Source organism: Protopterus annectens, chromosome 9.part0 (genome assembly GCF_019279795.1).
Source record: "Protopterus annectens isolate FY-2018-M chromosome 9.part0, PAN1.0, whole genome shotgun sequence".
In the NCBI taxonomy this organism is placed as follows: Eukaryota; Metazoa; Chordata; order Ceratodontiformes; family Protopteridae; genus Protopterus; species Protopterus annectens.
In genome coordinates, this window is record NC_056743.1 from 147212079 (window position 1) to 147224658 (window position 12580).

Sequence of the window (12580 nt, forward strand, 5' to 3'; positions counted from 1 at the left end):
TCAAGCTAGAATGGACCACCACAGCATTTATAACACTAATGATACCTCATCTAACTTTGAAATGCAAGACTGTGAATCTAGAGCAGCGCACCGGTAACCAGTCGTAATTACACTCTGGTAAACTTAAATGATCGCCCCGAGAATATAGTTATATACGTCCCGGCAACAAAACACCTTTTAAAGATTTAGTCAGTTGGTATTCGAATGTTACAATGCCACTGGTGAGGATAAAGGATGTCAGGTTAAATCTAGCTGAACGGCCACCACCTTTTACAATGTGCATTCCGTGCTAGAATATAGCACTGCTGATAGAAGCGTACGACCTTATATCAAAAGAAACGCTTCTCACCTAGGACAATGTAAGCTAGAGTTTATCTATTAAAATGCTGCAAGACTTAAAATACAGTTGGCATCCCCAGCAAGATTTCGTGCACTTCCTATGAAACGGGTATATGGCAGTGTCCTCGGAGCTCTCCCCGCTTTATAAGGACCCTTTCCCTCAAATATACAAAGTGCTAAACACAATGAACTGCAGCAACTGAGGGTTCAATGCGATCAACCACACCACCTACTGCAAACAATAAAAGGTACGATGCAGCACTTGACAGTCCATAGCAGATGCAGCACTCAGGAATAACATCCTGCTTCCTAGTAAAACACAAAAGCCACAAAGTCCTTGCGTGATACCTTAATAAAAGGCTGATTAACTCGTTGAAACCTACCAAAGCTTATCAATAACGCAATCCACTTGTGGGAAAGTCGAAAATAAAAGGAGAAAATGGGTGAGGGGTAGGTAATTAATAAAGACATGCTCCCAAATTGGAGTCCCAATATAGCATCTCACAACCCGATGTGCAGATCATCAGCGGTAACTGGGAGTGCTTTGTAAAGTGTGCAAACCTGTGTAAGTACCCCGTGTGACGCGTTACAGGTGTTTCTAATAAGGATATCAAGCCTTACTTGCATCTTTGTTTTAATTTGTAGCAAGAGGAAATTATGCACCACCTTGCAAGAAGACACTGTACAGGAAAGTGTTGCGTTCCGAAGGTGTCTTCTCTGTTCAGCATACCTCTCTTATGTAATAATAAAAACAGAGGTAGACCAAACACCACAAATATTTGTAGAAGCTTTAATTCTTTTAAAAACCAAGAAAAGTAAGCGCTTTCGCGTGCCACCAAAATGCACGCTTCATCAGACAAGTATCTCTCTTATGTGGTCAAAGATCTAATCCACTTTCCAAAGTTCAATAAGCGTTTAGCAGTAGCATGTTTAATAGAACCTTCAACCTTATGCTTAGATTCTACCGTCAGCCACAGAAGAAAAGGCGTTACGCACATTTAACTAGGACACACTCTCGAATGTGATGCATAATAAATGCTTGGCTATCAGTCCTGCTTTACTAAATACTTTTCTCCTACTTGAATGGGAATTCTTGTTCACTGTTGGAGCACAAAACAAAGGAACACGTACAGAACAATGCATTTCACACATCAAGCCACTCAACTTTTTAGACTGCTTATATCAGCCTATTCGCAGCTTAACTGATTTAATGAATGGATGCCACACGCTAAGAGATACGTTACTGCAGGAAACAGATGCGAATATATATTGTTGGTTATAGTAAAAATACTATAGGGCTTACCGTACTCGCTAGGTATGCAGTTACCTGCTCCGCGGTAGCCAGGTAGGCGACACAGTTTTCAAGGCTGCTACACAGCCTTGTCTTTTACTCAAACCGAATGAAATAAGAAACACCTGAGACGAATCAAGCAAAGTAAATTATACAGCGTTTAAAGCCATGTCCAAAACCCGACAGCATACGATCTCATTACAAGGAGTTCAGGAACAGAAGGTGCTGAACTAGGACGGCTGCATGCTGCCGCTCGCTCGCGGCGACGTACTGCTCGAGACTCCTTACCTCCGCTAACTCGTGCCCCTCGAGGATTACACCTTTACTTGCTCAATAAGAGGAGTCGCGGACTCGAGCCTGCTGGTGTAGTCGTTAAGAAAGCCCGCCCATTTTGAAAGAGTAACGAGGTCCTGAGGGGGAAAAACTGAAAATTGCAGACTACTGCCCATCATAATTTAACGGTGTTAGCTTTTCTGTGTCTGTTTTATGCAGTGCGCTCCGTTTCATTTTCCATTAAACAATTGTGAGTAGTAAGAGACTGTCGTTACGGATACCATCTTCAGGTTTTCTTAACTAAATCTGGATTGTAGAAAATTCTTATGACGGTGGAGGATGTCACTGCCTGCAGCTGATGGACATCCTTAGAAGTACCGTTTCCTCGTTCTGTTTTAATTCCCGAATATGTTCTCATTTAAATGTTTATAATTCTTAGATTCTCCTTAATTTGTTGACGGTTTGTATAGGCAGGGCGGTCGGAGGAAATTCTTGAGATGGAGCACTGAATCTTTGCACTCTCACTGTCCCTGTCTGTTTGAAGTTATTTTTAGGAAATGAGGGCATTTGGCTAGGCATTGTCACCGTACAAGCTTAGCTACAATTTTTGAATACCTCTCAACTATCCCTGACTGTGCTCAAATTTTTGAAGAAGGGGGTGAATTATCCTTAATAAATGACAATGATTAAAATTATAGACTTCTTTTACTGCATTAAATATAAATTCACATGCTCTTAGTCTGTCAATGTTCCAAGTTAACAGTATTAATATTTTAAAATGGGGGTGGGGGCGGTATTTCCACTTTTCAACGTTCCCCTGATTTCAGGAACAGGTGTGTGTCACTGCAGACACACATTCATCTGTGTCATGGCTTCTTCAGTGACCTCTTCATCATTTGTGTATTAAACTGCCATCACAGAGAAACTACATAATATTGTCTTTATTATATTACACACATAATAAACCAGATTGCTTGATATAATAATAAGCTTCAAAGAATATCATTATAGCGTGAAGCATGTAATATTTCAAACAATCGTGCATATGTTTTCACATTTAACCCAATCCATTATTTAGCTTTCAGAAGCAGGGGGATTGTCATAAGGACATGTTCTGCTGCAATATCCAGTACAGACATCATATGTAAAGCGTTAAGCTCCGTGCCGGAGGCAATCATAAAGTGTAAAGGAGTACAAAGAAAATATATGGTGCGATAACCAGTGAGTCATATGAGAGCAGTATAACAAAATATATTTTGCAGTATTACAGGTGATGACCCAAATCAGGAGTCAGATCAAGATAAAATAGTTCCAACACAGAAAATCTTAAATGTATATGCAGTGTTGTTTGCATTTGATTAAGACATCATCTACAGAAAGAGTGAACATATAACCACAGTTAGAAATCCAGAGTGCTGAACTTCCTGAGAAAAGGTCACTAATGAACTATGTATTATCCAGCACATATTTATTGAGATTCCAGAAACAATGGCCATATAATGTCAGAGAAAAATTATACAGAGCACAGATAAAATTCAAAACAGATAAAAATGTAGACATAAGCAAACATAGAATATAAGTCATGCCACAAACATGCTAGCATACGTTTGCCAGACTGCACAATACAAGAAAATATAATATTGAATATGCAGTTTTAATAAAAACAATTAAATGCAGATACTTTTCTGCAATATAGTGCAGTAGTAGTAGTGAGTGTTGTGGTCAGTGTACAGTTCATGCTTATTTAACTACAACATGTAGAAGTGTGCTGCAGCATGAAGGAAACCCTGCATGCTACTGTAGTCACATTTATACTCCAGTATGCATTTTAGGTAATATTCCCTAGACACTGTGAAGGGGATAGTGGGCCACTCACATAATTATACAGGAACTGCCCATTGACCACTGCACTTGTAATGCCTGCCTGCCATACTGCCTGCTGTTTCATGTTGCCTTGGGGGCCATGGCCATTATTTTCTCCCTGTGCATTTGGCTACATAAGTTATGGGCATGGGATTGCATTCTTCTCTTTGCCCACAGAGAATGTGAAACAGACATATTTCTCTGCAGCTGAATGTGACATTTGCCATGTTTCCCCAACCAAATGTACCACAGGGAAATGTCTCCCTGCTTAGGCACTCGGGCCCTTATTTTTATCTTAATTATGTATCTTCTATAGAGCTTTTCTTCCTGAGTCTCTCCTGAAAATGGGTTTTTTGCCCAGATGGACTTTCCTAATAATCAAATCAAAATCAAAAATAAGTAAACAAGCAAACAGGCTTTGTTTGTAACCACTGGCATCCACCGATAGTTAATACTAGGCTCTTTCCTATTCTCTGTTGTCAAGATCACTTTCATCTAACATATGTATCATCCTTTGTGAAGAAGCTTTGGTCATCTTCAGGGTCTCAAAGTGTCCACATCTTATTCATTAACAACTACACATAGATTAGTGCAATAAATATGCACATCAACTGCTCCACAAATATTTAAGCTGAATGTTTGGCATCTCAGCAAGACTGATGGAGTGCCAACAAAACTGATGCATAAATGCATAACCCCCACACACACACACACACACACAAAATTTGAATTAGCAATGACACTGTCCATAATAGTTAAGGTCTTCACACCCAGAGTACAAGGTGTATGGTTTGATCTTGACCTCTGGAATTTGCATGTTTGCCCCATGTCTCTGTGGGGTTCTTCTCACTTCCCAGAAAGATGCTAGATGTTTCCAGATCAAACTCAACCAAAATGTAATGGAGCGATGGGCAGCAGCAGTGACTCTAGATGGTGCATATCAAGGGAAGAGTTATGTGGACCAACCATTTTAGGCATTAATTGTGGTTTATTGTTTCCTCTAACTCAGATAATATGAACCACAGACTGTGTTCCCTGTCAGGGCTTGCCACTCAACAGTGTAAAAATTAGCTGTGGGTAATTTAGTCATGTTGACTAATGTCACCAAAAATAAGCATGGGTATTTACCTATGATAAGTGTATTGAAGACCCAACTTATGCCAGGGGCCCATGCTAATGATGACCGAGGTCTAAAGCCATAAAGCCCAGTAGTCTTAGCTCAATAAGTTAATAGTCAGCTGATGCCCAGTTGCCCATTTTGGGCTACCTCAGGTAGCTCTGTTGAGCAAAAGCTGGACATGAAACTAATTTGAACTGTCAAATATGAACTAAAGACTGCTGCGCTAAATCTGGATTCACTGACAGGATGCAGCCTGGATGTGGATGACATGATGGTGATAAAGTGGAGACTGGACATTCTTTTTATCCAAAAGACAATGTGGAAGGGCAGTTTAGTGAAGTCATTTGGCTTGGGGTCCAGAACATCTCAAAACAGCATGTGCAATAATGTGAGACTCAAATGCTCATACAAAACAGGATATTTGGGCTCCTAGAGTCCATATGTTTAGGATAATAGGAATAAAGGGTCTATATTAGAACATCGACATTTCAGAACTTTGAATGTTCTAATACTGACCCCTATTCAGCAAAAGCTGAAAATAGCGAAGTGACAGAAAACCGAATTCTTTCCCAGGGAAAGAATTTGGTTGACCGTTCCTGTCGTTTTGCTATTTTCAGCACTGTGGTGGAAAGTTACGGGTTGGGTTCAGGTAAGTGTGCGATTGTGTGGATGTGAGGGTTAGGGCAGATTAGGTAAGTGTGTGAATATGTGGACATGAGGGTTAGGGCGGGGTAGGTGTGTGTGTGATAGTGACGGACCTTAGGGTTAGGGTTTGGGTTAAGGTATGTGGGTAGATAGTAGTGTATGTACAGTTTAGTGTATGGTTAGATGTAAGATTTTAGGTGCATGTGTCTGGATTGCTGTTTGTTTGGTGTCCTTGTGTTGTGTGTATGTGTTTTGGAACAGCAAATTTTTTCCCTAGGAAAAAAATTCGCTGTTCAGTATGTTCGATGTTTTCAGCTTTCGCTGAATAGGGGTTGATATTAGAACATTTGAAGTTCTGAAACTTTGATGTTTGAATATAGACCCGGAATGAAGGAGGAGAGGCCATTGTAGATGTCTGCATCACAAATGGCTGGATAGTAGCCATCACATGGTTCAACAAGAGAAATGGTCACAAGATTATATACAAGAGTAGTCAACATGCAACTCAGACTTCCTCCTAGCAAGGGAAGGGCATCAGGGGAGAATCAAAGATTGCATAGTCATTCCCAGGAAAACATTCAACCCACAATTAGAATTCAGAAGGCTCTATAGGTTGACAGAGACTTGGGTGAAGACCTGAAATTTGACAAGAGTGAAAGTAGAAGCATTCAAAAGAAGTTCTGAAGACTCTAGCACTGTAGGAAGAAGAGGAAATAGGTAGAGTCATAGAAAAAATGACAGTGACTTAAAACAGCATATGTGAAAACCATAGAAAAATATGTGGCCAAGCCAGGTTTGAGAATAAGGTACATAAGGGAAGTGGGAAATATTATGCTGAAGTCCAGGATGTTATCAAAAGAAAGGAGGAGTGCAGGAAGGAGTGGGAGACAGAAAATATGGACCAGACTAAGAATAGGCACTGGTTGGCTAATGAAGAGGCTAAGAGTGAGTTGCAATAGCAAAGAACAAGGCATCAGAGGCATTCTACCAGCGTTTGAAAAGTGAATCAGGAGATGGCACAAGGAAACTATCAGGTTGCAAGACAAAGAAAAAAAGATAAAGGTCATCAGATACCATTCATAAGTGATGCCAGCATTACCTTACCCACCAGTCCCCAGAATATTAAAGGCTGATGGAAGGAATACTTCCCAACAGCTTCCAAAAATAAAAAATAACACAGAGCCCAACCTAAAAAAAGTAAAGATAGTACTATGCGGTAAGGAAAATGAAGTCAGGGGTAAGTAGCAGGTTCAGATGAGGTCACGGCAAAAATGACAAAGATGCTGGGTGAGATAGGGGAGAAATGGTTCCTGAGGTTACTCTTAGCAGTGTGGAGAGAAAGGTGTATCCCCATAGGACTGGAGAATAAGCATTTGCATGCCAGTGTGCAAGAACAGAGGGGACATCCACAACTGTGGGTGGTACAGAAGCATCAGATTCTTGTCACACTGCATGAAAGTGCTGGAGAGGTTGACTGACACATGAAAATACAGAGTAGCAGAAAGTAAGATAGGAGATGAGCAGTTCAGATTCAGATCAGAGTGAAGCATAATCAGCCCAATGTTTGCAGTGAGGCAACCAATGGAGAAGAAGTTATAGATGAGAAAACAGTCTAATGGTACTTTCCTAGACTTGGAGAAAGCATATAACAAGGTCCCAAGAAAGCTGATTTGGGCAGTCCTGTGATGGCTCAAAGTCCTGAATAAATTGGTAGAATTAGTGCAGATTATGTAAAAGGAGCCAATGACATGAGTGTAAACAGTGTTCAGATATAAGCAGGTGTTCCCAGTGGAACTGGGTGTGTGTTAGAACTCATCTCTGAGCCCAATGCTGTTTATACTGGTGATGGACTACATCAGCAAAAATGCTGGATGGGACAGATCAACAAAGCTGCCTCCTAACAGGAACTTCAGCAAATGATAGATGAATGTAATGTAAAACTGACAGTAAATGTGATAAAACTGAATACAGATAACACAGTTTTTATGGCTGCAAACTGATATATTCAGAAGAAGCTGAAAACTACGTTAGAAGGGAAAATGGTAGAAACAGGTTAACAGCTTCAAATATCTGGCATGGGTGATTGAAGAGAAGACAAGTCTGAAAGAGGAGATCAAGGCTAGACGCAAAGCAATTTATGTCATTTTGGAGTGAATGACAATTGCTATAAAGAAAGAAAGCACATGGAATGTATGCTGCATGTAAATGGATTTTATACTAATGCATGTATGCCTATGTCTTAAATGATAATAGAGATGTTTAAAAAAGTTAGAATCAGATGGCCTGCAGCCAACTGGCACAGAGTATCAAGGGTAGTGTGTGACAAAAAAGGCCAAAAAGCTGAAAAGTAAGGTGTATAAAACAGAGACATGACCAGCAGTTCTGTATGGCAGTGATGGCAGAGCAGCTGAGGAAGCTAGAGTTAATGGAGATAAAATCTCTGAAATGAGTGGTAGAATGCACACTGTCTAACAAAGAAATGCTGACACCAAACAGAAGCCAAAGTAGTTCCAATTACAAAGAAGGTCATAGAGAACAAATTGCAGTGGTAGGGCACATGTGCAGGAAAGCAGAAGATGATTTGTAAGAGACAAGCATAGGACAAGAGGAAACAAAGAGATCCAGCTATGAGATGGATAGGCTGCATGACAGAGCACCTGTGGCAATCAGGAATGACTGTCAAGGAATGTAGCAGAGTACCACTGAATCAAAAGATGTGGTGACCACTGCTGCCAGCTATGAGATGGATAGGCTGCATGACAGAGCACCTGTGGCAATCAGAAATGACTGTCAAGGACATGAGAGAGCACCTGTGGCAATCAGATATGACTGTCAAGGAATGTAGCAGAGTACCACTGAATCAAAAGATGTGGTGACCATTGCTGCCAGCTATGAGATGGATAGGCTGCATGAGAGAGCACCTGTGGCAATCAGGAATGACTGTCAAGGAATGTAGCAGAGTGCCACTGAATCAAAAGATGTGGTGACCATTGCTGCCAGCTATGAGATGGATAGGCTGCATGACAGAGCACCTGTGGCAATCAGGAATGACTGTCAAGGAATGTAGCAGAGTGCCACTGAATCAAAAGATGTGGTGACCATTGCTGCCAGCTATGAGATGGATAGGCTGCATGACAAAGCACCTGTGGCAATCAGGAATGACTGTCAAGGACATGAGAGAGCACCTGTGGCAATCAGAAATGACTGTCAAGGACATGAGAGAGCACCTGTGGCAATCAGATATGACTGTCAAGGAATGTAGCAGAGTATCACTGAATCAAAAGATGTGGTGACCATTGCTGCCAGCTATGAGATGGATAGGCTGCATGACAGAGCACCTGTGGCAATCAGGAATGACTGTCAAGGACATGATAGAGCACCTGTGGCAATCAGGAATGACTGTCAAGGAATGTAGCAGAATACCACTGAATCAAAAGATGTGGTGACCATTGCTGCCAGCTATGAGATGGATAGGCTGCATGACAGAGCACCTGTGGCAATCAGGAATGACTGTCAAGGACATGAGAGAGCACCTGTGGCAATCATGAATGACTGTCAAGGAATGTAGCAGAGTGCCACTGAATCAAAAGATGTGGTGACCATTGCTGCAATGCATGACCCCTTGTAAAAAATGGGGCTGATTATAATGGCGCTGTCCAGTATTATAGATTCAATGGGCTTTCAGGAATGTATGAATATGTTGACAGAGATGATCCTATAATCTCATAAATGCTGCAGCCAGTTCCTCTGTGTTGTATCCCTTCCCTGTGATATTAGTTTTTCTGTCACTTCCAAGCTCTTGTGACCCCCTTAATTGATTTACAACCCAACCAATATCTCTGGCAATGCATCACAGTGCTCCAGGTTATCTTTCTCTGTGAAATAATGTTTTCTTTAATAAATAATACATTGCTTATCTCCATTTTCCAGTGAGGACTTATAATTGCACTTGGTTTTCTGTTCAAACTTTCTCATCTACTCCCTGATAATGTATTAAATCCATATTAAATCTCTCTCTCGCTCTACTGTCTTGTAGAGCATACATCAAAAATCAAACTCCTCAGTTATAAACATAGAGCAATAATCATAGAAAAAGAACTGATGACACTGTTTCAGCAAACTTTCTTTACTGTTAACCAAGAGTTAAACACTTTCAAACCACACCAGGGACTTATTCAGAATGGAATTTCAAGATGCAACTCTCATTTATTATCTTATTCTGTAATTCTTCTTACTTATGTATTGGCTCATTCTAACTGTAAAACATCGTAAACGATTTTTTTTTTATTCTGTGTATCTAGTTTTCATTTTCATGCTTATGTACCGTCTATGTAAATATGCTTGATGCTGTTATACTCCTTATAATTGCTTGTAATTGATTTGTGGAGCTTTTCTCCCCGGGCTTCCACTGAAAATGCACATTTTTCCAGTCGGACTCTCCCGGTCAACAAATGTAAAATAAATAAATAATAATCAGTCAAATTATACCCATTAAAATCAGTTGTGATAAACAATAAACTATCATACTGAATGAGAATTGTGATGACAATTACCACAGCAACCTCAAAATAAGAACTCATTTAATGCAAACATGCCAGTTTTCATTAAGCAAATGTTTTTTTTTCCCTATAATCATTGCATAGTATCCATGCCAAGCTGCCCATGGCATTCCTTATACCTTTAGTCATGTACTCCCCTCACTATTTTAACACATCTGGGCTTGTTCTCCATACAGTATCTAGTTCTGAAAACAATACTCTAGGTGTAGCATCAGAAGACTTCAGGATCTTGCATACAATGTCCTAGCTATAGAATCCAGTATCCTGTCACTCCCTTTTGTACTCTTTTTGCATTATATTACATGACTCAGATTTAGAAAATTATAATTCTTAGAGCTTTTTTTCTTTACACTTTGCAGAATAATTCCTTCACAGCATGATTTTGTATTGTAGAGTCCCAACCAAGTAAAACAACCTTGGACTTGTTTTATTAAATCCCACCTTTAAGTGATTTGCTTACTATTCCAAATGTTGCCAGCCTTGATGAATACTGACCCTACATCTGTTATCACTGTCCTGGTCTTAGTGTCATCAATAAATAATATTATCTTGCTATTCAAACGCAGCTTGATATTTAATGCAAATATACTAAACAGGACAAAGGACAGTTCCATATCTACCTTATTAATTTGGGTTCAAATCACATGCACCTTAGTTTCTTAACCAGTCACTGGAGAAGTACAATGTGAAACAAAATTGTGTTGTCTGTACTGCATGATGGGGTGGGGGTTGTCAACCACAGTGTTGATACTACACTTCTTGGTATTTAGTTGGAGTCTATTTTTACTACACAAATAATTTATTAGGAATAATTAATTCTAGAGGGTTTGGGTATTAAAGGGTGACATAACAGCAACTCTCATTTTGCAGTAATCTGCAAATTTTGTTCTTGGAGATTTGAGAAGTAAATACAAAACAAAAAAAAAAAAACACAGGTCCTGGCAGAGAGCCCCTAGGGATATTCCTGGTCACCGTTATTCTTTCTGATGAGGCAACTGCAGCTCAAACTGTGTGGGTTCTGTTTTTCAGCCAGTTTACTAGACATCTTACCACATATGGGTTGACTTTTAAACTATTTAACTTCTGTATGTTGCCAGTATGGGGAATGGTGTCAATGGCCTTAGCCAAGTCAAGATACACTGCATGGCCCCCATCTACAGTCTCCATAATCCTTTCAAAGATATTTATTAGATTAAACAGACAGAATGCACCCATCACAAAGCTAAACTGTCAAGGGTCAAGTCTAACAAGATTCCTGATATCACAGTTTATGAGGTCAGTTATAATATATTCCATGGCTTTGCAGATGAGGCTTGTATGACTAATAGGTCAGTAATTACCAAGGTCAGGTGTAAGGTCACTCGTATGGAGAGGTATTACCACTTCAGTGTGCCATTCATCAGAAAAACAAAACAAACAAAGTTTGTTTGCAAGGATATTGTCTATTGGGCAAGAATAGGAGGCATAATTATGTATTTAATGAGAATAAATAGTACCAACAGTCCCACCAAAACGCCAGACAAACGCTCTTGTTCAAGGAACGATAAGTATAACTGCATATAACAATAATGAACATGGGCGAAGCAAAGTCTCCTCCAAGAAGTTTTATTATTAAAAACAAATACACCGGTCAGAAGGATTAGCGATGATCTGATGAAGCTCGTTTGAGTGAAAGCGCTAATCCTTCTGACCGGTGTATTTGTTTTTAATAATAAAACTTCTTGGAGGAGACTTTGCTTCGCCCTTGTTCATTATTGTTATATATAATTATATAATTATATATAATTATGTATTTCTTTACATTTTTGTGGGAAGTACCTAAAGTAATATGGTGGGTGTTACATGTGGTCCCAGCAGTAGTGGCAGTGTGCACAGTGCTGTAAGGTAAGTAAAAGGTATATGCCCTTTTCCCCACTGTAGTGCGATCCTGGAATTAGTATATATAGTTTGGGAGTTGTGGGGGTGTAGCCCTCCACTTAGTTTGATTTTATATTATCTGGTTTCTGTTAAAAGGATAAGTAATTTTTAAGTTTTGGAAAGAGTTAGTCATTGGTGTTGTAAGTGTGCATGTCTATGACTTAAAATTCAGTATTTTGAAATTCACCATTGTAAGTGTTCAGTATAATAAGACTGTCAAATGAGTTGTCAGTATTTTGAAAATTAGGCATTGTGGTCTCAGTCAAATGAAATTCAGTATTTTGAGTTTTCGGTCATGTGAAATAGATCCACACACACACACACACACATATATATATATATATGTGTGTGTGTGTGTGTGTGTCTGTGAGTCTCTCTGTTTCACACAGTCGTAGGTCCACAATATCACAAGTCAGAACATCAATACAACATGATTAAATCCCACAACATTCAAAGCAAAAGCATCCGTTTTTGTAAGACGGCTAATTCCCCTCCTTTATCTCTTACACCTGGTTAATTATATATACCAACTCCAAGATAACACCAGAGTGGTGAAAGGGCCATTTCCCTGAC